At 41.5% G+C, this 26,461-nt stretch overlaps 1 protein-coding gene and 1 long non-coding RNA gene across 3 annotated transcripts in view; one reads left to right on the top strand and one right to left on the bottom strand.

The window, feature by feature from the left end:
- The window catches only part of LOC113991461, a 30,341-nt gene extending 8,757 nt beyond the window's left edge, over positions 1–21,584 (bottom strand). Inside the window, exons 1-5 of one of the 2 annotated variants that reach the window (XR_005563349.1) lie at positions 21,545–21,584; positions 16,635–16,773; positions 15,819–15,964; positions 7,116–7,177; positions 5,541–5,629 (exon numbers count right to left, since the gene is read on the bottom strand). This is a non-coding gene — a long non-coding RNA (uncharacterized LOC113991461). Of the gene's footprint in view, positions 1–5,540; positions 5,630–7,115; positions 7,178–15,818; positions 15,965–16,634; positions 16,895–21,544 lie in introns of those variants that run through there. The other variant, XR_005563348.1, reaches the window with a different exon arrangement.
- Positions 21,585–21,992: 408 nt separating this feature from the next.
- GALNT11 (polypeptide N-acetylgalactosaminyltransferase 11) overlaps positions 21,993–26,461 on the top strand; it is a 46,125-nt gene continuing 41,656 nt past the window's right edge. Inside the window, exon 1 of the mRNA XM_027727826.2 lies at positions 21,993–22,064. The gene's annotated coding sequence lies outside the window, so the exon portion shown is untranslated. The remainder of the gene's footprint in view (positions 22,065–26,461) is intronic.

Here is a 26,461-nt window from a genome sequence, read left to right on the forward strand (position 1 = left end):
TTAAAGTCCTGTATCAGGTGAGAGGCAAACGACTTTTGCATCTCTTTCTGCAGGCACCTCTGCAAGCTTTGCGGGTGACAGGAAGTGTATAATCTTGAACTTATGGTCTTCTTTTTAAATACAAATTTATTTTCTTTTATTTTCTGGTATACATAGAAATGTGTGTGGGAAATGTGGAGGCTCACTAGTCTATGTTCATTACGCCCCAGCATTAGTGGTGCACACAAGACACATTTCCACTGGGAGATGACCATGAGGTGAGGGGTCCCAAGAGTCTTGGTGCTTCATTCCAGTGTGTCCTGGTGAGCTGCTTTGGGATCACAGCAGTTTGGGTGAAAGGAGGGAGAGAGCAGGCAGCCTTCTGTCAAATTTCTTCCTGCCCATCAACACTACTCCTGATGGCACAAGGCTATGAATCATTTTTTTATTGCACAGTAGTAAGGTCTACTGAGAATTATTTTATTACCTGAACTGATAGTAGAATTATAGTTATTAAGAACTATCATAACTATGAATATCTAAACTGATATTTAATATCTAGAAGTTTATCATGACCAGCATTTTGTGTCTCGGAACTTCTAATCATGACTGTAACACATTTGTATTTTGACTGCATACAACACAAGAGTAATTAAATAATGTATAACTAATTAAGAACCTAGGAGAACCATCCGTATGTAAAACCCACCATAAACACATAATTTTATATTATATTAAAGATAGAGAATTGCTGATATGCAGACATAAACATATGTGGCATATGTATCTCAAAGCAGTCTCAAGAATTCCACATAGAATTGGCCTCAAGGAAACTATATTTTCTGTTGAGGAAAAAGTGTTGATAGTTTTTGCTGGAAGCAGGCCATTAATTACAAAAGTTGAGGCTAATCCTGCAATCTTATCTTAACGGAAGTTCTGTTTTTATCAGGACTTGAGGATCCATATTAAACAAATACTATCCCACTGCCAAAATAAAATGCAAAGTACTTTGTACAATGTGGTTGATTTAATGAAATAGTCAGATGCCACTCAGGGACTTGATATTCAGAATTTACTTTTTGATATTTGGATGAAAAATAATGCTATTCTTCAAATCTGTAAGGTTTGCTGTCATTCAGCTCAGCAGCAAGACTTCCACTCCTGGGAGTGGAAACTCAGACATTTTATTTTAAGCTTTTGGGAGATGAACTTTTCCCACTCATCTCTTCAGAGTCTGACAGTAATCCCTCAGCAAAAGGCTTAGTCCTGCCAGAACACTGATGTCCCATGAAATCAGGGCAAGTTGAAGAAAAATATTCTTAGTACATTCTGCTCATTAGCACTAAAAGAGAAGCTGAGGAAATCCCAATACCCAAACAAGTACATATCAAAGGTCAAACAAATATTTATCACCGAATGACACAAAAAATTGCAGCTTCAATGGCAGAGTTGAGTGAATGATACCATTTTCTTATCTGTAAAAAATTATGTCTCTCATTAATTCTTTTCACAGTAAAACTGTTTCATTACTTATCCTTTGTATAAGCACTTAGTAGCAAAGGTGATCCTGGGTGGTATATGCTGGTTTTCTCTTTAATATCTACTATGAGAGATCAGATATTTCAATTGTAAAAGCAAAATGAAAACAAACCTCCAAAACTGAAGAATTGCTCTAAGCAAATAAAAAGCTTTTGGTATCAAAGCATCACTGGGCAGGAAGAAACATGTACTTTCTCCTTGAAGAAAACTGGAGACCACTGGAATTACAGATTTATAAGTTCTTTCAAAAAGCATCAACCTGACTCTGATAGTGTTCTCTGCTCCAGCTCAAATTTATTAAGTTGAAATCTAAAACTGATATGAGAACAAACATTAAAAAAACCAGGCATGTAAACATACAGAATTGGAAGAAGTTTCTTTGGAAGAGTAAGTAAGTTCTGGAATGGATTTTCAATAAGAAACAGGGGCAAAAAAGACAATAGCAATATATTCATGAAAGGGATTATATTCAATATGATAACAGGGTAATAACAGGTGATTGGAATATGTTCCCACCTAGAATGTAAATGTTAATCTCAGAATTAGGCCCAATAAGGAATGACTACCAAAAAATAAGTGTCCATTCACAGCTGGATATCACAGCTGAGTCTGCCCTGCCATTACATTGTTCAAATACAGCCCCCAGCCTATTTCTTAGTCAGAGAAAAAAAATGTAACCCTAAAATCTTGGTGCTCTCAGGTTACAAAGCAGGTACTGAAAGAACCAGAGATTAGCTCATCTTTCAAGCTCATTTTGAGTTATAAACTGAATTAAAGAATTTACTCATTTGGGTGAAAGACCATTATTCCCTTAAAACAACACGGATAGAAGTTAACTATTCAAACGCTCCAAGTCCTCATGTTTTCCCGGAACATATGTCCTTGTCCAGAGGGAAAGGTGAGTTCTCCCAAAAATCACTGAGAAGAGATAAGAGTGATTTATTTTAGCCTTAGTCCTTCAGACTGTGAGGTAGTTCTGAACATTGTGAGACTCTTTCAGAGGTCCTGGCATCTCCTGGAAGTACCATGAAGCCAAAGAAGCTGTGGCACCTCCATGACCATAGTATTTCACCATAGTGAAATACTTCCAGGGCACAAAGCAATTCTGGTTGGAGGAAAAGGAGTACAGTCAGTGAGTAACAAAAGACTGCACACAAGTCAAGGAAGGCAAACGAGGCTGGAGGCCAAATCGGTTCTCAGCTGCCACTGGACATGACAGTTCCAGGCTACATCCCCTCTGTCACTACAACTGACACAGCAGTGCCTTGTTCTTTGTCCCCACAAGTGACCACAAGTCACTGAGACCTTCTCCACCAAGTCAAATGCCACCATTAAGCTTCAGTGTCAGAGTGGTTTGCAGACACAGTTGTGCAAATGCTGAGCACCTCGTGGAGCCCTCAGAAACTTCCTGAAATCAGATGCTGAACTTGTCTCTTGTAACACAAAACCACAAACCAGTCATTTCATGTGCCCTTATCACATTAGATCTTCAGCTTTTTTTTTTTCACTCTTGCAATGAGCCAAAATAAACCTATTTTTCATGCACTACCATTAACCTATAAAATCTACTTTCTGTCTTTTGTTAGAAGAGCTTTGGAGCCCTTGGTGATAAACACTGATAATCATTGCTCAACATTTTAAAATGTGCCCATTTAAACTTGGTATGAATATTCTGCAGATTTTTTTTAGTGTCCCTCCAAAGTGTTTGCATGCTTTCTGCAAAGAAAATAAATAGAACAAATAGTATGGCACCACAAGTTGGTCAATTATTAGCTTTTGCATACCCAGATCACAGCCTTTCTTTACAAGGGCACGTGTTAATATATAATAGAAATGTATTCCAGTTCTGTTTTAATTGATTTTTCAGACACACAGTGCAATCTTATAAGGTCAGCTGGAAAGCAAGTTGGCCAAAGAGAGGCCTTTCAGAAAAATGAGCCACTACCCACACATCATGAGAAATAAAACTGGAGCTAGACATATGAAAATGATTTTTTATTTTGTAGTAGTCTCACTCAAGTCTGGACAAATTGTCCATAATGGTCTTAAACTGTGACGTGAATATTTCTCAGAGGAGAGAGATGTAATAAATGTAATGAGCCAGATTTACAGACCACTTCTTCAAGCTGCTGGTGCCAACCACAGCTGTGACTGTCCCTGTGAAGATGCAATTGTTATTTAATATACAGTTATCATTTTGGGAATGTAGAAATGGTAAGTGGGGAAACTGCTAGCCAGTTTAATATGATTTTGTGCATAGGAAATGTGGTGGCAGGGAATCCAAAATGATCAGGGTAAGTACACACAGCAGTCAAAATTTTTGTGACTACATTCAGAGACAGATCTAGGAAAATGTGAGAAAGAAATGTTTTATTCTGAGACAGATTAAGGCAAGTCAGAGTTTTATGAAACAAAATATTCCTAACATATGGTCATGGACAAAAATGACCAGAGAAAAAATAAGCAGAAAATTAGAAAATAGTGGCCAGAGAACAGCAAACTGACTCATGCAGCCTGAAGAGAGAGAGTGAGCCAGGGAACCAGAGACCAAGAAGCAGTCAGGACTCACCTGGCTCACTGGGGGACCTTTGATAAGATAAAGAAAATTGTATCAGAACAGTCCATCCAGTTCAGCCTGAACTTTGGACTGTTGTATCAGATAGGGGCAGTTTTAATGCAAGGACTGTGTTAGAGCTCTTCACACCCTGCTGAGACCATGTTTATTCTGTACCAAGTTCAAAATCATACATAGGTAAAAACACCTGGAAAAAAAAGGTTACACCAGAGGTGTAAAGATATGAGGACTGTACATTCCTATACACAACCCTGCCCACAAAGCCAAAGAACACTTGAGTGGTATGTTTAATATATCTGGTGGCTAAACTCTCCCATCTCTGTGCTAAGCAAAAAAAAGGAAAAAGGCCCTTGAGACTAAGAGTTCCTGAAACTGTCTTTCCAGAAACCCCAATTCCCAGTTTTGCCATCCATTTATCTTCAAGTATTGCAATAAATTGCTAAAAATGAGCTAATTTCAGATGCATTTTCAAATGGAATTATAATAATAATTTATTATTTATGAATTGCACATTATATATTTATAAGTTACGATTTGCAAAATTTAGCACCCTGTCTGAAGGGACCTGTAAGAGGGGAAAAAAGTCAAACAACCAAAACCAAAACCATTTCAAAACTGAAACTAAGAATGTGTTCTAATCAACTGTACAACAGAAAAATGAGGCATGTCATAGACAGTAGACTACATTTTACAGAGACAATGACCTTATTTCCTTCATTAACATGAGTCAGAGTGCCATATCATTAGAGATAATAAGGGAAGGTGTTACCAGGGGTAGGTGACAAGACAATCTACTTCAGGCTGTTCAGCTGTTCCAGGAGACTCAGAGTAACTTCTTTATCACTAGAAAGATGGGGCTCTCAAGTTTTCTAGGTGAACCAAGTCTGACACAGACAGCAGAAACTAATCAATGTGTCAGCCTCTTACTGGATGGGATGTCAGAGCAGCTGTGGAAGGGCTTTATCGACAAACATAAACTTAGTGACCCATCTTGTACGTTTCTGTAATATTTTCCATTATAGAAAATCTTGTGGGTTTAAGTGTCACAGAATCACAGAATATGCTGAGTTGGAAGGGACCCACAAGGATCATCAAGTCCAACTCCTGGCCCTGCACAGGACCATCCCCAAGAGTCGCACCATGTGCCTGAGAGAATTGTCCAAATGCTTCTTGAACTCTGTCAGGCTTGGTGCTGTGATCACTTCCTGGGGAGCCTGTTCCAATGCCCACCCACCCTCTGGGTGGAGAACCTTTTTCTAATACCCAACCTAAACCTCCCCTGAGACAACTGCAGGCCGTTCCCTCGGGTCCTGTCACTGGTCTTATCCCTAAATATTCTCTAGAGGTAAAGCAAATTCTGCAGAGGTGACAGGTGACATACAGCACTCCTTTCACCATTGTGGATCTATTCCTTGGTGGGCAAATGGCAAACTCCTGGAATACTTACTGCACACCAATTGTGGGACTTGTTCAAGTCATAAAGCAGATCTACCACTGAGTTGCAAGGTCCAAGCCACAGGCAGACAGCACAAGTTCCTGGGGTGAAAAGCAACACTTGCTCAGCAAGTTTCAGTCCAAGTCTCCTTGGCAAGCAGCAAAGTAATGGAGGAGTTAGAGACTGAAGGTCACCACTACAATGCCAGTTTTTAAGATGACAATCTAATTTACATCTCATCTTATACTGGTGAGATTATCTAATGTTATATATCTCATTTAGTGCATCAGTGAGATGTTGGTTGATCTAATTGGATCCAGAAACTTGACAGGAAAACCAAAAAGAGTTTGGAACTGTCTGGGTGAATCCAGGGCAGAAGCCTGAATGCAGCAAACACTTTTCTATTTACATTGTCTTGGGCTTTAAAGTGTGTTCACCCCCAGTTTGGGATGCGTCCAAATGCATTATGAGTTTGTTTTGCATTTTGTTGCATCAGAAAAAACCTATATGTAAACCTGGAAACCTGAGACCTGAGTTTCTTTTAGCTCTATGGACTTTAACCAGGCCATACAACACATGCACACATGCTATTAAAGTTTCTGTCTCTTAACAGCTGTGAGGAAAACCTCAAGGATTTGATCCATACAGACAGGCAGGTGTGCAAGGAACCTGGAATAAGAATTCAGAGACCTCTATATTAGCTTAAATACCTCCTAATGGCAATCTGAAGGCCAACATTATTAAATTAGTTAATAATTAACTTCTTATTATGCTTATCAATTTTATTTTTTGCTCATTACTGTTTGCATAAGAAAACAAAGATAGGTCAAGACTTACACAGAAATGCATTCCTTGGTATCTCAAATTGGGTGCTGTATCTGCTGTTGTGCCACATTTTCTGTCTTTCAGTCAGGAAGAACCCAAACTAGCAAAATAACTGGCATCTTCCCTGGCAGTTTTCTTACAAGCAGTTAGAGGGTGGCCACTCCAAATCATTTAAGACCCACCTTTCGAGAGTATCGTGTGCTCACAGTTTTTACTGAAATAAATGGGAACTACAGCAGGTCAAGTTATATCTCCTTACCCCCTTTCTCCAGCATGGACCCAATCCCACATAGTTCATTCACCATCACTGTCATTAGTGGTCTGAGACAAGAACAAAGAAGGCAACAGACTCTTCCCATGTGGGAATTTTGCCCAAGAGAAATATCACAGGGGTTAAGTCCTGTGCTACTGTTTCTCATTTGTAAATCAGGATTTATTAGCCTTCCCTATTTCAAAGGGCTGTGGAATGATAGAGGGTTTAACACAGATATACTGCAGTAATAATATAATAAGCTACATATCCATGAAACATTCTCTGGGAGCCTAACTGAATCAGATAAAAATGTTTTAAAAAGCCATAGCTGGAATAACAAAGCTGTCTTTTCCTTCTGTTCTGAGGCAGTTTTGGCAGGAAGAGATATACTGCAGTGAGCACACAATAATTTTTCTGTTTTCAGATATGAAAGAGAGTAAGAACTGTGGCATTATAAAAGGATGATCTGAGAAAGCCCATGTCGTGTGGTTTACACAAATATCACTGACCTCACAGTGTCTCCTGGCTTTGTTCAGGCTGTCTCTCGAACAGCTTGTAGGACATCCATGATCTGCAAACAGATAAACATTCAATTCTAGGTGAACACTTTGGTCTATGGAGAAACCCACTGAAGTCAGCAGAGTTCCCTGTGTACACAAAACCATGGTAATTGTGGTCAGCTACAGCATTAGACTCTTGGGTCCTGACTTTCAGAACTGCTCAGCACATTATACTGCTCCAAGAGCACCCTGTAACAGCTGGGACAGGCAGTGAGATAATTTTAAAATCAGGTCCTTAGTACCATACTGGACTTAACCTTCTGGCCTAAACTTTGCATGACAGGGCAGTGTGTGAGCATTGCTCTAAGGGGATTTCTCTCTTCTGTCTGCTTTTGCCAACAGTGTTGGCCAGTGAAGACTGTTGTGCAAAGAAAAAAAAAATATCCCAGAGTTTATCCTCTCACTTCTAAGCCCTCATCCCTAGAACACACAGATTTAAAGGAACCTTTTGTGCAATACACAAAATAAAACAGCTGGCTGCCCACAAGGCCTCACCCAAGACAAAACAGTAACAGTCCTTCAGTTAATCTATCTTCCTGGCTCAACCAGACGCCAAGGAATCCAGAGCCTCCCAGACTTCTGGGAAGCAAGGAAATATCATAAAATGCCACAGGTCAAAACATCTAATGCTTCTTTGCTGTCCCTGGTCCAGAGCTGTTAGGGAACAGTCCTCAGGCTGAAGGCTACTGCTGATACACTGGGGGCAGGATGCTGTCGCTGCTGGGATTGTGCCGTTCCTCTACACGGCAAAAATGAAATCACCTCCCAGATTTGCATTCCATGAAAGGCCAGGTAGCCAAAATTGTCCCTTTGTGAAAAAGGGTGGGGGAATAAAAAAAGGCAAACAGGAATGTGTGTGTCCTTGGTCAAGGTTCTTTCATTTTTTTTCTTTCTTTTTTTTTTCCTCCCACTTAGGTAAATATTTTGGTGTGTTGGAAGCAAAGAAATAGCCTTGGGCTAATACCTGCAGATTAAAATGTGAAGTTGATCACTATCAAAATACTTCGTGACCTAAAATGAAGCTCTGAGTAATCATCACAATAGGTAATAAGGAAATTGAAGAATTAAACCATAGTCATAGAATCGTTTGGGTTGGATCAGACCTTTAAAGTTCATCTAGTCCAACCCCCCAGCAATGAGCAGGACATATTCCTCTAGACCAGGTTGCTCAGAGCCCCAGCCAACCTGACCTTGAATGTTTCCAGAGATGGGGCATCCATCACCTCTCTGGGCAACCTCTGCCAGTGTTTCACCCCTGTCACAGTAAAAAATTTCTTCCTTATAACTGGTCTAATTCACCATCACAGTGACTTTGTCAGACAGAGTACCCAAAATTTAAGTTCCACTTTAACAGCTTAAATAGTTTTTACTTTGCATGATCTGGCTTTCGTCACAGGGATGGATCTGACTGTTACACAACATGATTTGATGGCAGGGTACCAGCAATGCTCTCCACATTTCTCTGTTGTGAGTAGCGACAACTCTTGCCATTTCAGTCCCATGTTTTGGTTATTTATATGGATCTCTATTATTAGAAAATTAGAAAATCTCACAGATTTACTTCCCATCACTCCTTATCTCCATTTCCTGTAAGTCAAGAACATCATCTTATTCCCACTGAAGAGCTGAGGACTGGAGGCACAGTGAGAAGTGAGTTGTATGTGACAGTCGATGGTCTAAGAAGAAACTGAGCGTATATCTACAGAAATCTTGGTTGCAAGCCAAACCAGATGACCATATTTGAACCAAATCAAACTGAATTAAATAAAAGCTTTCTGCAGCACTCAACACGATGTTATTTATGCCTTGAAACAGCATATCTGTTTCCCAGATCTTCTTGTCCAATTATTTAAAGGCTTGGTCCAGCAGAGATAACATACAGAATCTGACTGTCAAAAGATCTGCTGCCAGCTGCAGTCACCTGCAGGGACTGGGAAGAAAGACATGACTGATGATAGCATCAAGACTTTGGCTGAGACTCTTCAGCTTCATAAAGCTGTCATTGTTTGAAAAGTGATGTCTGTTCCTTCTGCATCATGATGGAACCAGCAGTGATCCATCCCTTGGATTCTACCCAAGGAAAGGCCAAAGAGAAACGTGAAAAACAAAGGAAACGAGCACACGGCTGTTGGCTGACTCTGCCCCCAACCACAACCCACACGAGCTCAGTTTGTTGTTTTGGCAGGACAGGCGGCACTGGATAAGCAAGAAGAGCTGAAACTGGCAGAACAGTCAGAAAAGTATTTGGAGTTGTTTATGTATGAATGATTGCAGGGTGGGAAGGGCAGACATCTTCTCTTTGGATAGATCAGGTAAAGCCCTGGGGGCAGCACTGAAAACAGAGCCCTTTGCAATAAGATGAGTAACATGATCCTGGACTGCTTTCGCTCTTCCCTCTGTGCAGACTCCAAGTTAGAGTGGAGCTTTGCCTTGGAGTCCTATTGAATGCTGCATTCACAGGCATTTGTTAAATCCTGCTATAGCCCAGAGGATGCCCTACCACTTTAATCCTCTATTAACAACTGCAGGTTTTCAGAGTTGTAGCCAAGGTTTGTGTGTTGATTCTCAGTCTCAAGAGGCCTTGGAATATTTATATGCTGTATTTACCTCCCTCTGATTTCATTACAGGAGTGATAATTGGCACTTCCATGCTACCTTCTAAAAAGGAGGGACAGCAGCAGAGGTGTGACAACACCAGCTATGCTTAATTGCATTCAAATTCAGAGTAGTAGGCAGGGAACCAGTTTAAATGTAATGCCTGTTTTGCAGAGCTAATAACCTGAGAAACTGCTACTATTTGAATTGTTCAGCATTGCCTGGATTGTGGGGATTATTCCTTTTGTAAACACAGCCGCTGCGGGGCAGCAAGACATAAGCATTCCATGCCCCCAGAGGCTGAAGTGTGCTGTGCCTCCCCCCGGGTCCCGGTGAGGCTGTAAGTGTTGTTACCCTCCGCCTGCAGGCGAGCGGGGACGATGCAAAGGTTAACACCCTTTGCTGCAAGCACATTTCCCAGGTCAGGGTGACTTAGTGACTTGGGGATCCATTACAGGTTTTGAAGGTGATGTTGAGATAAGGCAGCACCAAAACTGCTCTGCGTAGTTTGCGTGTCTATTCTGAGAGAAGCTGTCAACAGCTCAGAGCTCGAGGATGTTTGAACTTCGCTTGCGCGCGGTGCCAAATTATACGTTCTCAGGAGGCTCACGCCTACATGCAAACAGACAAGTTGCTATTTGCTTTTGCCATTTTCCCAGAGGAAATGATGGTGCCAGACAAGTGTGAGCAGACCAACCTCATATAGAGTGTCTGGCTCTGTGGTTTTGTAGCTCTGGAAGTAGAAATGACGGGCACTCCCACTGCACTTCGGTAATTGCCCAGGGACACACAAGGGTGATTCTAATCATCGAGAGCATGAGATGCCCCTTCCCAGATCATCTCCAGACTCAGACTCACAAGAACTTTCCAAATTTGAACCAAGGTTTTCATAGAATTTCTCACTGCTCTTCATTGCCTTGGATTCCTGGAGCACTTGCACTGAGCTGAAGAGGGGAGATTGTAACTGATACGAGCTTGATAATGGAGACATAACTACTGGAGCTCATAACCATGACTTGGAGACATAAGATAACTAAAACACTACAGAAGCTACTTTTTTTGAAGTTTGGATTCTTGCCATCAAAATGAGGACAAGCAGACCATTAAAACTGGTTTGAGTAAAACACAGAAAGTTCTATCCACCTGCTTGCTCGAAACAGCAAATCAGATGTTATAGTCACTGCTGAGGATGAATTTTGAGCCAGATCTCTGACATTAAGTACACACATCTCTGTGTGTTCTGTGACAGCCTTTCTCATCTTCCATTAATCATTTGACAGATCAAGATTTTCTGACTTTAAATATAGTCAATAATGAATAAAAGTTTTATTTACTGCAAGTTGGTTACTGAGCAAGAAAACAATCAATTTTAGTTCTCAGCTTATCTTTGTAATAAATAATGTAAGAATTTTCTACATCTTTTTTTGCCCTCTAAACATAAATCACAAGAAATAAAACCTTTAGTTTGATCAAAATTTGCATTTCTTGATAGCTTTCCACATGAATTATCTTACCATGTCAAATAAGCAGAAGAAATAGATTCACTTAGTGAGCCTGGATAAGAGGGGGAACAAAAGAAGAAGAAAAAAATAAACCCAAACCTCGCAATAATTGAAATTGTCTGTTTTGATTTTCTTTCCGTAGGTGCCAAGATACGAGAAGTTGGCACTGAAAAGATATCTTTAGATAAGTCTTATCCATTATTAAGTTAAATCAGTGCTACAGACTACACCATAAAGAGATATGGCTTTAAGTGTATGAGTTCAAATGTCAGAAACAGCCCAGACATGACAGAATAGAGCTCCCTGCAGGTTAATGGGTCCTCTTTCTTGGCAAGGTGAAGACACAACCTGAGACAGTAAAGAAGCTACTTGCCTCCTCAGTCAGAGCACCATGACTTTCTAATAGGAAATTAAAAACACTGTTAATATCTGAATTATTTTTTCCTTTATCTTCTCTATGGAGCATTATGGGATAGAGAGAACTAAAGTTTTGTGTTTGGGTTTTGTTTTGGTCAGTTTGAGGAGGTAAATATTTTTTAATGTAAGTGCACACTCATATAAAACACTTGGAAAGAAAATTTTTGAAGATTTAGCTATAAAGTATTGCTTTTCTTATGCAGTGAGTAAATTCCTCACACAGACGGGAAAAGGTTCCTTTGTTTGTTTCTTTTTGACTAGTATAGAAAGTAGCAAGGCATAACTTCCCAGCACTCTAATCACTAAATTGTACATCGAAAGGCGAGGTGCAGTGAACTTCTGCCCAAACCAAAAGTGGTAATAAAGCTGACTGGGAGATACAGTTACCCAGGTGTGTTTAGGCCACTCAACAAACTGCTGCCCCAGTGCACAGTTGTGGGGACCCACCTAGTGAACACACGAAGAATTGCACCCATCCAGAATATCAAAGAAAGGGAACATTGAGCCAAGGAGACAAATAATTGAACAATATAATTTAGACTCTTCCAAGTGGTGAAACATGTGGCAAGACAAGAGAGACCACAAATTCCGGCCAACCTACAGTCACCATCTGGTACTGCTTTGTAATTTTCAGATAACTTGGTTCCAAAATCTGGTACAGCAGAAGTTGCATTTAGGAGAATGGAGAATATATTTTGGTTTAACTCAAATTGGTGCAGTGCCAGAAGACATATTTGGGACTATCACTCAGTGTTACTAGCCTGAGCACTAACAAACCCAGGAGTTGGTCTTTGTAAAATAAGAATGGCTTTGTTAAAAAATACTACAAAACATTTCCCTTTGTTCTTTCTTCATTTATTTTTATTTTTAAATTGACTCTTGTAGCATGAACTGTCAAATCTTAAAGGCTTTATTCCTCTGATCACAAGGGCTGGAGGCTTTCACTACAGTGAAAGCTGAAATTTTAACCTTATTTCTTCTGGCAACAAAGGCTGTAAGAACACCACTAGGATTGTTTGATTTACAACAAATTTTTATGTAATGAAGGGCTGAAGTGAAATTTTGTTACAGGCAATATCGATCTGTTCACCATGGTGTTCGAAGGGATTTTGGCCTCATTTCCTCATTTCCCTGTCCTCACCTAAACCACAAAACTTTCATGAGTAAAGAATCTCCAAAATATGTAGGCATTAAAATCAGATACCTGACTAAACCACTGGTATTTTCTCTTAATGATACAATATTATATATTCTTTTTTCCCCCCAGGAACAGAAAAAAGGGGTGAGATTTAGTATTCATTTAGCATTGAAAATATCTTATGATACTCTCTTTTTTTCTGCTTGAATGAAGCAGCAAACATCTTCTGCTTTGCCTCCTGAAGATCCTCCAAAAAAAGGTTGGAGGATCAGTTACAAAAAGATATGTTTTAGTGCAGGAACTGCCCCCCAAATCTTCGAATCACTTTGATTCTGCTCTTTATACATATTTAGGTTCCCATGGTTTATGTGACTTTATTTCCAGAAAAGTCCTGGATAACTAACACCACAGGACAACTTCCTAGCATACAATACTGCCACTTAGGTTTGGAGAAGAGCCATCCCTACCAATTTAGAGGCAAGAACAGAATTCTAGTTTATCTCTCCTACTCCAAGTTTTCTTTTTTCTTTCTTGACAAGACTATTCCAAGAAAATTCTGACTCTTCTAAATCCTCTTCTTGCCAACCAGCCTAATCTCAGACCTTGAAAATATTTTATTTCCACTTCTTTCTCTTATCTTATTCAAGATACTACTACTATTACTTACTAGCATTTCTCTAACAAGTGATACTTTACATAAAGTTCTACTTGAACTCTAGGGCTCCTGTAAAATCATGTCCTAGTAGTCATTGCACTACTGGGGACACAGGGACTCTCCTCAGGGCTCTGGATTACACAGAAACATCAAGGCACACAGGCCATACCTGCTTTCTACCTGCACAACCACTGCTGTCCCTGAAAGCCAGGGGAGCAGGAATTACTGTCAGGTTCTTTGGAGCAGTGATTTTTGACCCCAGCAGTAGGAACAGAAAGCTTTGCTCTCTAAGGCCCTTCCTCTTTGGCTCAGCACCTTCTATTCCTCCCTTCCCTTTGCTGAAATAGTTCCTTTTCTCCTGTGCCCTCCCCCTGCTTCCTCCTCTTCTCAGCAGCCCCAAACAAGCAGAAGTTGCTGTAGGAAGAAGACAGGGTATATTGTTGTTTGTGGTGATAGGAATTGAGACACAAGGCTGCACAGGCAGGTTTGGGGCCCCATAACCCTCACAGTGCTATGAGAGAGACATCTGGGTGAAGAATGACACTCCTCTCTCTGTGGCTCTCCAAAGCCTCTCCAAGCCTCCCTCCCATCTACAGCATCCATAAAATGCTTCTGACCCCTTCCCCAGCTGGATCACCATACAGCACCCTCTAATTCCTGCTTCTGAAAATGTTACCTAAAACTGAGGAGCTTACAGCTAATTCTGCTTGTTGCACATGGCAGGTAGATCCTAAATGGCATTGCTACCAATCCCTCTCCTGCAGCTTTGTGTCCTTATGTAGTTTCCATTTACCTTTTACACTTTCTTATCCTCTCTTAATGCTTTAGGTGTTTTATCCCGGTGTTTTAACCTGCCCTGCCCATGTACAATGTCTCAACAGAGATAAACAGCCAAAGTTTTTAACACCAGGGGGCATCTCATAACTTGAACAGACTTCCTTGCTATTAACATGCTGTTTATTCCCTTGAACAGCACAATGTCTATTCAGGCCACATTTCAGCAGTATTTATCTTCCAGTGTCACCATTTTCCTTAAGCACTATACTTCTTTCAGAGCTTGACATCTTCAGATAGTGAGATAATGGTTTCCTCCAGTCATTCATTTAATTTAATAGGCCTCAAAATTACCTTAAGCTTTTTAATCATATAGATTTTTTTTCTCTTGCTAAAATAAGGAATAAAGTAACTGCACAGCTCTTGGGTTCTGTATAGGCCAACTAGAATGCTTACTTTCTAATTTGTTTTCATCATTTATACACTTCCAAAACTTGCATTTTAGAAACACTGCTTTTGGTAGCCTACTCCCATACATTTCTCTGGTAAACCACAAGTTAGTGATGCAACAGAGTACACTGCTGATGGGGATTTTTTTGTTTTGTTTTGCTTTGGATTTGCCTGGGAATCCTAAGAGAGGTCAGGCTTGTAGTGATACTTAATTGTCCACAAGTGCTTCTAATCCAAACAAATTAAATGTGTTGTGGGGGTAAGAATTTTATCAACATACTGTATATAAAAACTAAAGACATCAAGCAATAAAATTGGATTTATGGAGGGACAGTCACATTTCCTAATTCTTGTCCTCTTAGCTATAAGAATATAATTTCCTCTTCAGTTCCTTACACATGCATAAGGTAGGAAACACAACTACTCCTGAATTGCATACATTCTTTGAGACAAACAATGCAAAGGTGAGGAATACCAATATACCTCAGGCCTCTGAAAAGGAAGTACAAGTACAAATTGTCAAGTTGTGAAATTTTTTTAGCGTGGGTCACAGAAGACAGTGAAAAATCAGAGGGGGGGGGGGGTAAAAGAAGGGGTAAAAGTCTGTGATTCTGTGATTACAAGAGATAGTAACATTGCTACAGAGAAGCAGAGAACTAGCCCCAGTTGGTATGAATCAGCATAATTTTGTAAAACCAATGGGAAAAAATAGAGCTAAAATGGAACTGTGAACATTACTGAATAATCATCCTTTTCTTGTTATACATACGTCCTTTTTACACATTTCTCAGCTGTGGGAAAGAGAAAACCCATCCTTGAGAATGCAGAAAACAAAACTGCAGCATGAAAAAAAAGAAGGAGCATCCTGTTATACAACAGGTATGGGGCTAGAGGCTGAGGCATCTTTTGATGAAAGATACTGGGAAGATTATACCTGCTATGAGAAAAAATTACAAAAAATATAAATATCTGTACAAAAGAAATGCCACAATTCAGGCTTGGAGTCTTTGTCTCAGTTTGAACTCTATCTAACCTCTGTTTAAGTGACATAACTAAAGGTTTTGTCAGACTTTTCAGGAAGTCTGAAGTCTAAATCTTTCTCACATACCTATGAAACTTACTTTTCAGATGTTTTCATCAAAACAGGAAGAAAGAGTGATGCAACAGAATGAGCACTGAAGGACTCGCTTCTATTTTTTGTCTGCCACTGCTTAGTTGGATGACCTGGAACAAATAACTTCATGTTTCTTTGCTTTAACTTCCACATCTGTAAAAAGAAGATAATGTCACTGAGCTCCTCTGCAAATAAACTTTTTTCCTTCTCTTATCAGGGAGTAGAAACAATAATAAAAGGAAACTCTTGGTAGATTTCTAGTAGAGTTCATTGGGGAAAAGCCAAATCAATTATGAGATTTCTGGAGTTTATGGGATTGTTTTCATTCTCAAAACTTTGCAAAACAGTCCAAAGTGGAAAAGAAATCAACTCAGGCTGACTCAGACCCCAAGCCTGTGAAGTGTTCTGAGCACAATTGAGCAACACTGGACAGAATGTTTAGCCAATTACCTCTCCACAGATTCCAAGGAATGTTTTATTGCAGTAAGAAGAAATTCTAGAATATGTAGCATCTCACTATCAGATCTTAAGAGTGAGAACTTCTGAACATGAAAAATAGATGAAATTTAGCCAGCAACACCTCAAAGACAAAACACAGCTTTTCCACAGTTCTGGAGAGACTCTACAGAAGAAAAGTGTTAAGAAGTACATCAAAATAACAGTCGGGGCTGAAAAGTGAAGGAAAAAGTTGAAGGGAATTGAATAGAGCATGACAATACTATTCTCTGTATGCTCAGTGCTGCAGTGTTTTGCTAAGACAAAACAAGTCTTAGCAGGGTCCTTAGATCTGTGAATTCTCCCAAGCACTGTCTGTCACACACACCTGGCTTCTTCCTCATATTCCTGCACATTTTAGGGCCACATCACATATGCTCATCATTCCTACCCACAACTTGTTTCTTGCTTCATTAGCGTGGGTTAATGTTAATATATTTAGCTGGTTGTTAGATCTTATCTGTGTCCTGTGGATGAGAAAAAGGAGAGGGCCTGTCAGTTATATGGTATTAGATTTGCTCTCGTCTCTGTCTCACCTTGAAGAGAAGGACATTTGAGAGGTACAGATGCTCTGTTAATGTTTTTATTATTTATTTATTTTATTTATTTATTTATTATTTGTTGTATGATCAGGGCATTCTCTCAATAAACAGCAAATGGGAACATTGCTGCAGTAGCACAACTGGTTAACAATGCAGTTTTAGAAGTATAAACGTTCCTTCCATCCTTGTTTAAGCCCAAAAAAGAAACTCTGAGCCTGCTGAATTTGTTTTATTAAAACTGTCATCAGCCCAAGAGGACAGCACTAGTGCTAAAAGTTCTGTAATTCCAATGAGAAAATGTAAACCATTTGAAGCACAAGAGACTGATGAAAATCTGATTCTGCATTCCAAAACTCACCTAATTATCATCTGGCTTTTCTAATTATCCTTCTTTCTAATTTCTTTGCCCTGAGTCCTAGCCTAAATTCTTCTTAGGCAAGTTCTGCTACTCTTAACAAGTTCTAACTGGTCTGATTCACAGTAAGGTGCAAAACCTGTCATCAACCAAATTAGTTTTGATTTACCGGTGTGAAAAAAAAATTAAAAATCTGTTTCAGCTGCAGGATGTAACAGCCTAAAAATCTGTCATCTGGTGGCTTCAGCAGCAGCATCTGTGGTTGCCCCAGAACTCTTGGCCATCAGGTATCTTCCAGGTATCTTAGGCAATCAGGCACTGTGCTCAAAGTTCACTACGCATCCACGCACCGTTAAACAGTTCACTGTGACTTCAAACCTTCCCACAATTCTTACTATCAATAAATCCGAGTATCTTAAGATGGTTTTTCATACATAATCTCTTGTATTCTTCTACTAAATGCTGAATTCCTGCCCTGCTGAATCAACTAGCTAAGGAAACTTAAGGAAATATCATTAGAAACCGAGCAATATTCCCTCTGTACAGCCTGGCAAAGCCTATAAATTCTGACACTCAGATTGAGGTGTCCCACGGAGATGTCTTCATGTGAACACAGATTCCTCCTAGAGTCGATACAGAATTACTCAATATCGTTGATGGGTTCAAAATACACTCATATTTCCACTTCAGGTGGTCTGGACAGTTTGCTGTGCAGCCACGAGCAGGGTTCAGCTTGCCAACCACCAGTGCTTCGTGACAACTGTGGTGGACTGAGACATCAAAGACTTCCATGGGAGACTTCAGATAGAACAGGTTTTTAGGAGCCCCACTGCTTCCTGGAGCAGGAGGCCAGGTAGAAAACTCCACATGCCTAAAGTGGCACTTTATGTAACCAAATCCCACATTAGTTCTCTGCTGAGTGTAAGGAGAGCTTAGACATCTGGTTCACATGGAGACACCTACACACTGAAACCCAAATTTAGGTGCCTTAATCTGCTGGCTGAATCCACCTCTTTACTTGGAGATTTCCTCAGCTGGCAGCTGCATTAGCATTATGTTTGAGGGGCTTTTTCTCATTTCCATTTCTAATCCACTCACGAGAACATTTATACTTTTGGCCTCTCAGATACCCTTGCAACAATTTACAACTGTAACTCTAGAGAAAAGATACTTTTGTTTCTTTTAAATTTATTGCCTGGTAATTTCACTCAGGGCACCTATCTTGTGCTACAAGAAACACAGAATTCACTTTCTCTATGACAAGAGATTTTAAACTATTTAAGTGTATTTAAACACCCTTTTTTTTTTTTTTTTTAAGGAAGCAATTCCTCACTTCCAATCAGTTCATTGCTTTTCTCTGTACCTTTCTTAGTGCTTTAGGGAGAATTTCACACAATATTCAAGATGTGCAAGCACTTGCAGTTTTACAAAGCATCCCGTCTTGTTCTTTATTCCTTATCTTAATGTACCTAACATCCTTTTGGCCTTTTCACCTACTCCAAAGCATGAGAGATTGATATTTTCAACAGACTAGCCATGATAGCTCCATGAATTCTTCCCCGAGTGCTCCCAATAAATTTAAGGGTATGAGGAATGATCTTGTTCTACAGGGTTTTCCTCAGTGCTGGATAACAGTCTCTCTCTTCTATTCAGACATCTATTTTTGCAAAGGTATTTAGAATATAATCCCTTTGAGATCTTCACCCACTATCAAATTTGATATATATGGCCCAAGATTTCAAAAGTATTTGAGAAGAGAGAGCAGATCAGATAAACCCATATACATACTCAGAGTTGTCATTTGACCCTATTTTCTTTGGAAAACAGGCAAAAAATCACATTAAGTGATCTCTAGTTGGAAGGAAGAGGTCTGAGAGCAACCAGACAAATGTTCTGCTTCCTCAAACACTCCAAATAAACTCTGCAGCACTTACAAGGATTTTTTTAAACCATTCACAGCCATAATCACATAGAAATTCTAGTAGGGGATATGCAGACTGACTTCAGTCACGGACAGCATGTAGGCAAACAATTGTAAGAGGAAACAACTGAAACAAATGCAAGTTTTCTCAGTTGGAGTTTCCCCCAGTCTTCTCTATCTCAGCTGATCAACAAGCTCTACACATCAGCTGGGGAAATTTGTACTGAACAATTTGGAGTTAGAAAAATAATATACATTAATTCTGTTTGGTTTTGGGGACATTTACCTCCTTTTTTCACAAAGGAAGTGAGTCAATCTAAGAAATGAGACAGCATTTAAACAATATCTTTTGCAGCTCAGTGTCCCTTTCTCTTGTGTCATTTCTGTGTCCGAGACATGCCAACAACAGAAATGACATTTCAGTGCTTGAGTACATGTGGATTCCAGATTCTGACCACAACCCACACTGACAGAGGATTACTTTGGGTTATGACTTCTTGCCAGCACTTTTATATGAGTTCTTGTCCCTTGCTGTGAGCAGGTTGGTAGTGGGTCGATTCGTTAACACTAAGGAGTTATCACAGAGTTTATTAAGCGATTGGGCTGGACAGATTATCATTATCAGGAATTCTGAGAAGTGAAACACGTATCAAAGATCTTATAGTAAATGAGGCTAAAAGGTAGCATTTTATTAATTCTGTTAATAAAATTATAATCCAAGCACCAGGGAAACTCTTTGTGATAAGAACTAAAAGACATTAAATACCTGGAATTACAAGGTAGGCAACAACTGGCCAAATTAGAAGGACTTCAAGGATAATGGTTCTGCAGAAAGCAGATAGCATATGAGCTGAGGTTGCTTTTACCTAAATGAGCTTAACACACACCTCCAGTCCTTGGGCTCAATTATTGTAAGAGAGAGATCAAAGCTATGTGTTAGCCATTATGAAACAGGAGTTATGAAAAGCTGTCTCATGAGGGTGCTGGCTGTGTGGCTATCTCACTTAACTGCACACCTTGCTTTCATCTTGATCCCTGCTACCTCCTTGTCATCTGCCTACTAACCCCTCTACAGGCTGTCACTCCTTTTTCTCTCACTGCAGCTCCTGATTACGGATTGCCTTTTTGCCCTCTGTGCTTTAATGCTGTACCTACAGCTTTTTGACAGGTTCTTTACTCTGCTGTATTTGTGTGTTATAAAGCACCTTGCCATAATCTCTGGATACCGAGGGCAATATCCGCCAAAGAATGGGCTTGGGTTGTGTCAACCCAGTTTAATTTCCACTTCCCTAAAATAAAATCTGCCATCTTCAAAGTGTCACTTGGCAGCTCAAGTTCTGTAATCTGGGTATTTACAAAGTAAGCTCCCAGTACAGACTATGCTGTTCAAATCTGACAATGAGTTTCTTCTTAAACCTCACCAGAGTTTATGAATCCAAACTCTTCAAGTTTCACCACTTTTTCTGGAGAAAGGACACCTGCCAAGTCAATCCCACATAAAGACAGATCTGTGGTATGGCAGGCACCCCACCGTGCTGTGGTCTAGCAAGCCAGTGGATTGATCTTCAGGACAAGAGGCAATGGGCAGAAACTGAAGCACCGGCAGTTCCACTCGAATATGAGGAAGAACTTCTTTGCTGTGCAGGTGACCACACACTGGAACAGATTGCCCAGAGAGGGTGTGGAGTCTCCCTCACTGGAGATACTCCAGAACTGTCTGGATGCAATCCTCTGCCATGTGCTCTGGGATGACACTGCGTGAGCAGGGAGGTTGGACCAGACAACCCATTGTGGTCACTTCCAACTTGACCCATTCTGTGGTTCTGTGATCACTTACTGTGGATATCAAAGATCTGAGGTTTCAATGCTCCTCTCCCCCTGTGAGGATGCGAATCTTGTCGCTATGGAAGCACATTAAATGCCAATCTCAGATTATTTCAGGGAAGTTGTGGTTGATTTCCCTCAGCTATATCGCCCTTCCAGCTCAAGAAACCAGCCCCCTACATTCCACAGAGCTACTTAAACTACAGGGTGAGGGAACCATGGCTGCTCAGCCCAGATATCCTGACAGCCTGACCTGCAGTCCTTTTCTCCCCTTCCAACCCCTGGACAAGCTCAGGGACTGGAGCATCTCTGTTATAAGGAGACTGTGGGAGCTGGGCCTGTTTAGTCTGGAGAAGACTGAGAAGGACCTCATGAATGCATACAAACATTTCAAAGGCAGGTGCCAAGAAGATGGTGCCAGACTCTTTTCAGTGGCACCCAGTGACGGGATGAGGAGCAATGGCCGTAAACTAAACCACAAGAAGTTTCACCTCAACATGAGGAAGAACTTCGTTACATTGAGGGTGTCAGAGCACTGGAACAGGCTGTCCAGGGTGGTCGTTGATTCTCCCTCTCTGGAGACATTCCAAACCCACCTGGATGCATTCCTGTGTCACCTGCTCTAGGTGACCCTGCCTTGGCAGGAGGGTTGGACTGGGTGATCTCTAGAGGTCCCTTCCAGCCCTAACGATTCTGTGATCCTGTACTTCCAGGGCCGCAAAATAAACACCTCCGTGAGGGGCTTTAAACTTCAGAGAGCTCTGAAAGGACCGTGCAAGCTCCGTGGGACGGGAAGAGAGATGCACAGCAAATCTGAGGGGACAGGGGGAGCGAAAGCCGCACATCCGCATCCCTCCATCCCTAACCCCCCTCGCCCCCCCAGCCCAGGTCGGCAAAAGGGAGCCGAGCAACAACCCCACAACCCCTCCGCTCTGCCCCTCAGGGCTCGCCATGTTCTCGGGCCGTCGCGGCCCCGCCTGTCATGGCGGCGGCGGAGGAGGAGGAGGAAGAGGAGGAGAAAGGGGAGGAGCAGGAGGAGGAGGCGGTGGTCACATGGCGGCAGCGCCGCCGCCACAGCGGGCGCGGGGTGGGCGACGGGGCGATGCCGCCGCCGCGGTGAGTGCGGGGCTGTGGGGGACAGGGGCCGTGGCGGCGGTGCGAGGGGAGGCAGCCCCGGCGGGGGAACCGGCGCCGGTGTGAGGGGCAGCCCCGGGGGGACGAGGGACGGGGCCGGTGCGGTGCGAGGGGTAGCCCGGGGGTGATGAAGGACGGGGCAGCCCGGGGGGTGAGGGACGGGGCCAGGCTCGTTGACACGGTGGTGTTCGGTCGTAGGTCGGACTCGGCGATCTCAGAGGTCTTTTCCAACCTGGTTGGTTCTGTGATTCTGTTTTCCCGCCTGCCCTGAGGGACGCGGTTCCCGAGCCCCGGAGGCGGGTCGGGTTCAGGGCTACCCCCTTTCTGGCACTCGTACGAACTGATAGCGGTGGCTGCCCAGGCGGGTCCCCGGGTGATCCAGCTGCGTGCTGAGGGCTCTTGGTTTAAGGGGAGACCGAGGGGCTGGAGCGGGTTGTGCTACATAGCATGGAAGATAACGTAATTACTGTTTTTTCGGTCTGTAAGTGCATGTGAAGGAGCAGCAGCAACCCGCCTGCAGGTAGACTGAAACTGCAAATCTCAGCCCAAAATGTGAGGGTCGGCACGTGTTAGTGTTCCTGGCGCTGCTCCGTTCATTGATTCGTTTGCGGGATGAGGTCAGGCATTGCTTTTTGGAGGGCTGTGTGACCCAGCGGTGTATTAAAGCTTTCTTATCTTTATGACCGGGAAATTTATTTTTAAACTGTTTCTCCTCTTCCCCCCCCCCCCCCCGTATTTTTCAGTATATACTTCGCCACATTGAGGCTTCTCTTTTCCTCTCAGCAAATATGTGCTGTTCTTCGTGGCTGGTCTCCAGTCCTTCTAGTCAGTTCATTGTTGCCATGTGGTATTTTTCTTTTTTTTTTTTTTTTTTTTTTTTTTTTGTGCGTTGAAGCTTATAAGGAAGGCTGCAACAGAACATACTGAAGCAAATTAGCTGTCTCCAAGTTACTTGCAAGGCAGAATAAAGGTTCCATGGTCCCTCGTTTGTGAGAAAGCAGATGGATCTGAGTAAGCGACCAAAAGCTCTATGCCACGGGCACTGGGGAGCTTAGCAGGTCAGAATTCTCTGCTGTGATGTGGCACTGGAATCAAACACTGTGTTCAGAAGTTGCCTGTCCAGACAGCTGCTTCATGTTCAATAGTCTCCTCATAGGTGTCAGCCTTAAAACTGGAGTTGAGAGTAATTAAAACACTGGTGGTGTCTGTTGCAGCATCTCTGCCAAACAGTATCTTGAGCTGTTTTCAATATCAGTTGCAGGGCAGCTGCAGTAGACCTTATAGAACTTTACTGTATAATTAGATGTAAAGTGCAGCCCCTACTCTTCCAAAGAAAAAAATAAAATCTCGTGACCTGACTTTGTTGCAGCTCTGTAAACAATCAGTGCTTTCTCCGTTTGGTCCCGTGTATTTGGAGCATTGCTTTCTGTTTGAAGGAATGGTGAAATCTCTCGGTGCCAGCACAGTAATTGTGCAGGTGGGCAGGATCCTCAACATTATACCAATATGCTGCCCTTTTTTTCCTGGAAAATGTATTACAACGTAAGATCAAATCCCTTCTGTCCTTAAAAAAAGTATTCTGTAAGTGACATTAAGTATTCTTGAATGCTTAGTGATCTAGAGTCTGCTTTTTTTTTTTCTTTCATATGGATGTCATCTTAATAGGCAACTGTTCCCAGACGTCTCTGATTAGGTTAAGCTGATCCAAGTCCAGGCTGTGCCCAGGAAAGGATGGTACCAACCTCTCCCTGACAGTATGTTTCTGCCCTGTAGAGAACCTTTAAATATGTGAAATAGTCCAGCTGGGATTCCTAGGCCTCCTTTTAGAACAGCATAAATGTCCAGGTGGTTCCAGATAAGAGGCTTTTGATTAACAGGCAATTGGCCTCCCCCAGTATAACTGTGTCTGAAGAACTGCATGCCTTCTGCATAAGCTTTTCCTCATCTCTGGGTAAGATAAGCTCCTGCAGAGTTTTAGGAGCTCTTCTGCAGCAGGGAAGGAAAGAAATAACAGTGCAGCTCTAATGAGCCTTCCTCTCTCAGCCTCAGATGAGGACAGCAGCATGCTAAGTGGTGTGTGTTCTGGTGTCAGAGAGTCTAACTGCAGATTTCAGGGCCTGTTGCCTGTCTTCTACTATCTAATCACATTTTCAAAGGATGGAAATCAATATTCCATTATGCATAGAAGTAACTCTGGATAGAGTTCCTGACAAGCTGCTTTGTGACAGTAGTTTATGAGAAAGGATCAATCTGATCATCATTTTTATAGTGATGTAAAATAACAGTAGGTGTGATTCAAGCATTTTAGGAGGCAGAAAGCCCCGAAACGGCAAAGAAAGGGAAATAAAGATGAGTTGATAGTATTTTGAAAATTTATCTGTACAAAATATGCTTCCCCATAGTAAGAGATGAGCCCCTCAAATTTTTAATGGTAGGTATAGGACATGTGTGTGGTGTGGGTCACATGGATGAGATGAGAAGCAGTTAGTAAAAGTGGGGATTTTGGCTCTTCCAGCGAGAAAGAACAGCAAGCACACTGTGGGGTGAAAAGAACAGAGGGAGGATCGTTCTGCATTTACATTGCCTCGGAAGGTCCTGTAGAACAGTTGCAGGCTGAGCAGCTGTCAGGCTGAGTTTGGCACTGTGTTGATTACTGAAGCAGAGAGGTAAAGGAAGGCTTCCAGCTGAAGGGAAAAGGTAAAACTTTCAAAAATTACAGTCGTTCCTTTCTGCGACAGTTGTTTGTCGACTTCCTAAGCAGTTCCATCTGCCTGGGTAGGTGATACTGCAGCTACAGGTATCCCCAAAATCAAGTAATTTCCCTTAGTACTATTCATTTTGGACAAGGTGTTGCAATACAACTGTGTTGCTTGCTGTTGGAGAGCAAAAGTGTGTTCATGCATTTCAAGGTCAGAAATGAATTTGTTTTTTCTTTCTCAAAAAATATTGCAGAGGTGAAGTCTGTTTCAATCCCCATTAGAGTGTGGGAGGTAGATAAACTGTCTTCTTATCTAAAGTTTCTTTTCAAAACATATGGTGGCTTATGGAGATGAATAAATCTGCTGTTGCAGCTACTGTGTTAATGTATAAAGTACTGTCAGTACAAAGGCCTTGGCTGTTCAGCCATGAGTGAAAGCATTTGTTCAGCTCATTCTGTGTAAGTTAATAGTGTGCACCACATCCTTCAGCCGTGTTCTAGCATGTTTCTCATGTGAGTCAGCATTGTGTAATGATTAGTGTAAATACTCTGTTTGAAAACTCTGTAAAAACTAGAAATATACTGCAGCAAAAAAGGTGGAAAATTGAGAAGCTGATTGTACTGTTCCATTCAAAAATTGATGTCAAGTATATTTAAAAGTATATTTAATTTCAGATATTTTGTTGTATGAACTTCTGAACTTTTCCCATGAGATGATGCTAAATCTGTTGATTGAATGACTAATGGTATTACCAAACTGTAGAGTACAGAGTGAAGTACCTGTAAGAGTGATGGGTTGTATCTCAGTCCTTTCTTGTGCAGTCTGGGGTTTTGGCAGCTAGATCCTTTGCATGTTGGAAACTGCAACCCAGTGCTCAGGGGTGAATAAGCTTTTCCATTGTTTACACTAAATAAGAGACCCTTGATACAGGGAACCTCAGGACTTGGTACTGCCTGCTCTGTGCTTTACAGTGTGAGCAAGAAGTAGGTGAGCAGGCCAGGGAGGAGTCCAGAGCCCACCACCCCACACTGCTCACGGGTCTTTGGTGTCTTTGCTGTCTCCAGGTTTTATTTGGAGCAGGTGAGCTCTTGTGGTTTTCTCTCTCATGGCAGGGGTGGCATTGCAGGTTCTGCATTTCTGAGATTGAAGGTTTGCTGTGACTGGCAGGTTTTACCTTATCAACTCTGCTGTGGTGACTGTTCACAGTTGTGCTCCAACCTGGACAAAAATAACTTCTCTGCTGCACAAGAGGGAAGGAATATGTGCATGAAGAAATGCTGTAGAGAGGCTGATGGGAAGTAACTGCTTAACTTCTTGTCATTCCTAAGACTTCAACTATGAGGCACCGCACCATTTAAGAAGTTGAATTTTAAATTGACAAGTTAAGCTAATAAACTTGCAGAGGCATGCTGAGAGGAAGGCACCTCAGTACAGGGTTGCTATGTGCCAAACTGATTTAAGCAAATGCTTAATGAAAGTTAAGAGCGTGTTCGTGGAGGTCTTTGTAGTTTATATAAAACCGTCTAAATGTTGCTTGGCTAAATGACATGGATTTTCTTGTGCAGACAAGGATTTAATTAGATGCTTTAAACCTTGGAGGTGCCCGTAATTAAAACAGAGATACTTTTCCAGGAGGCACAAGCTGTCCTGTCTTGATTCATAACCCATTATGAATCAATC

The sequence above is a fragment of the Pipra filicauda genome, unplaced genomic scaffold, assembly GCF_003945595.2.
Source record: "Pipra filicauda isolate LSUMZ 115617 unplaced genomic scaffold, ASM394559v2 scaffold1_size10287979_pilon, whole genome shotgun sequence".
In the NCBI taxonomy this organism is placed as follows: domain Eukaryota; kingdom Metazoa; phylum Chordata; class Aves; order Passeriformes; family Pipridae; genus Pipra; species Pipra filicauda.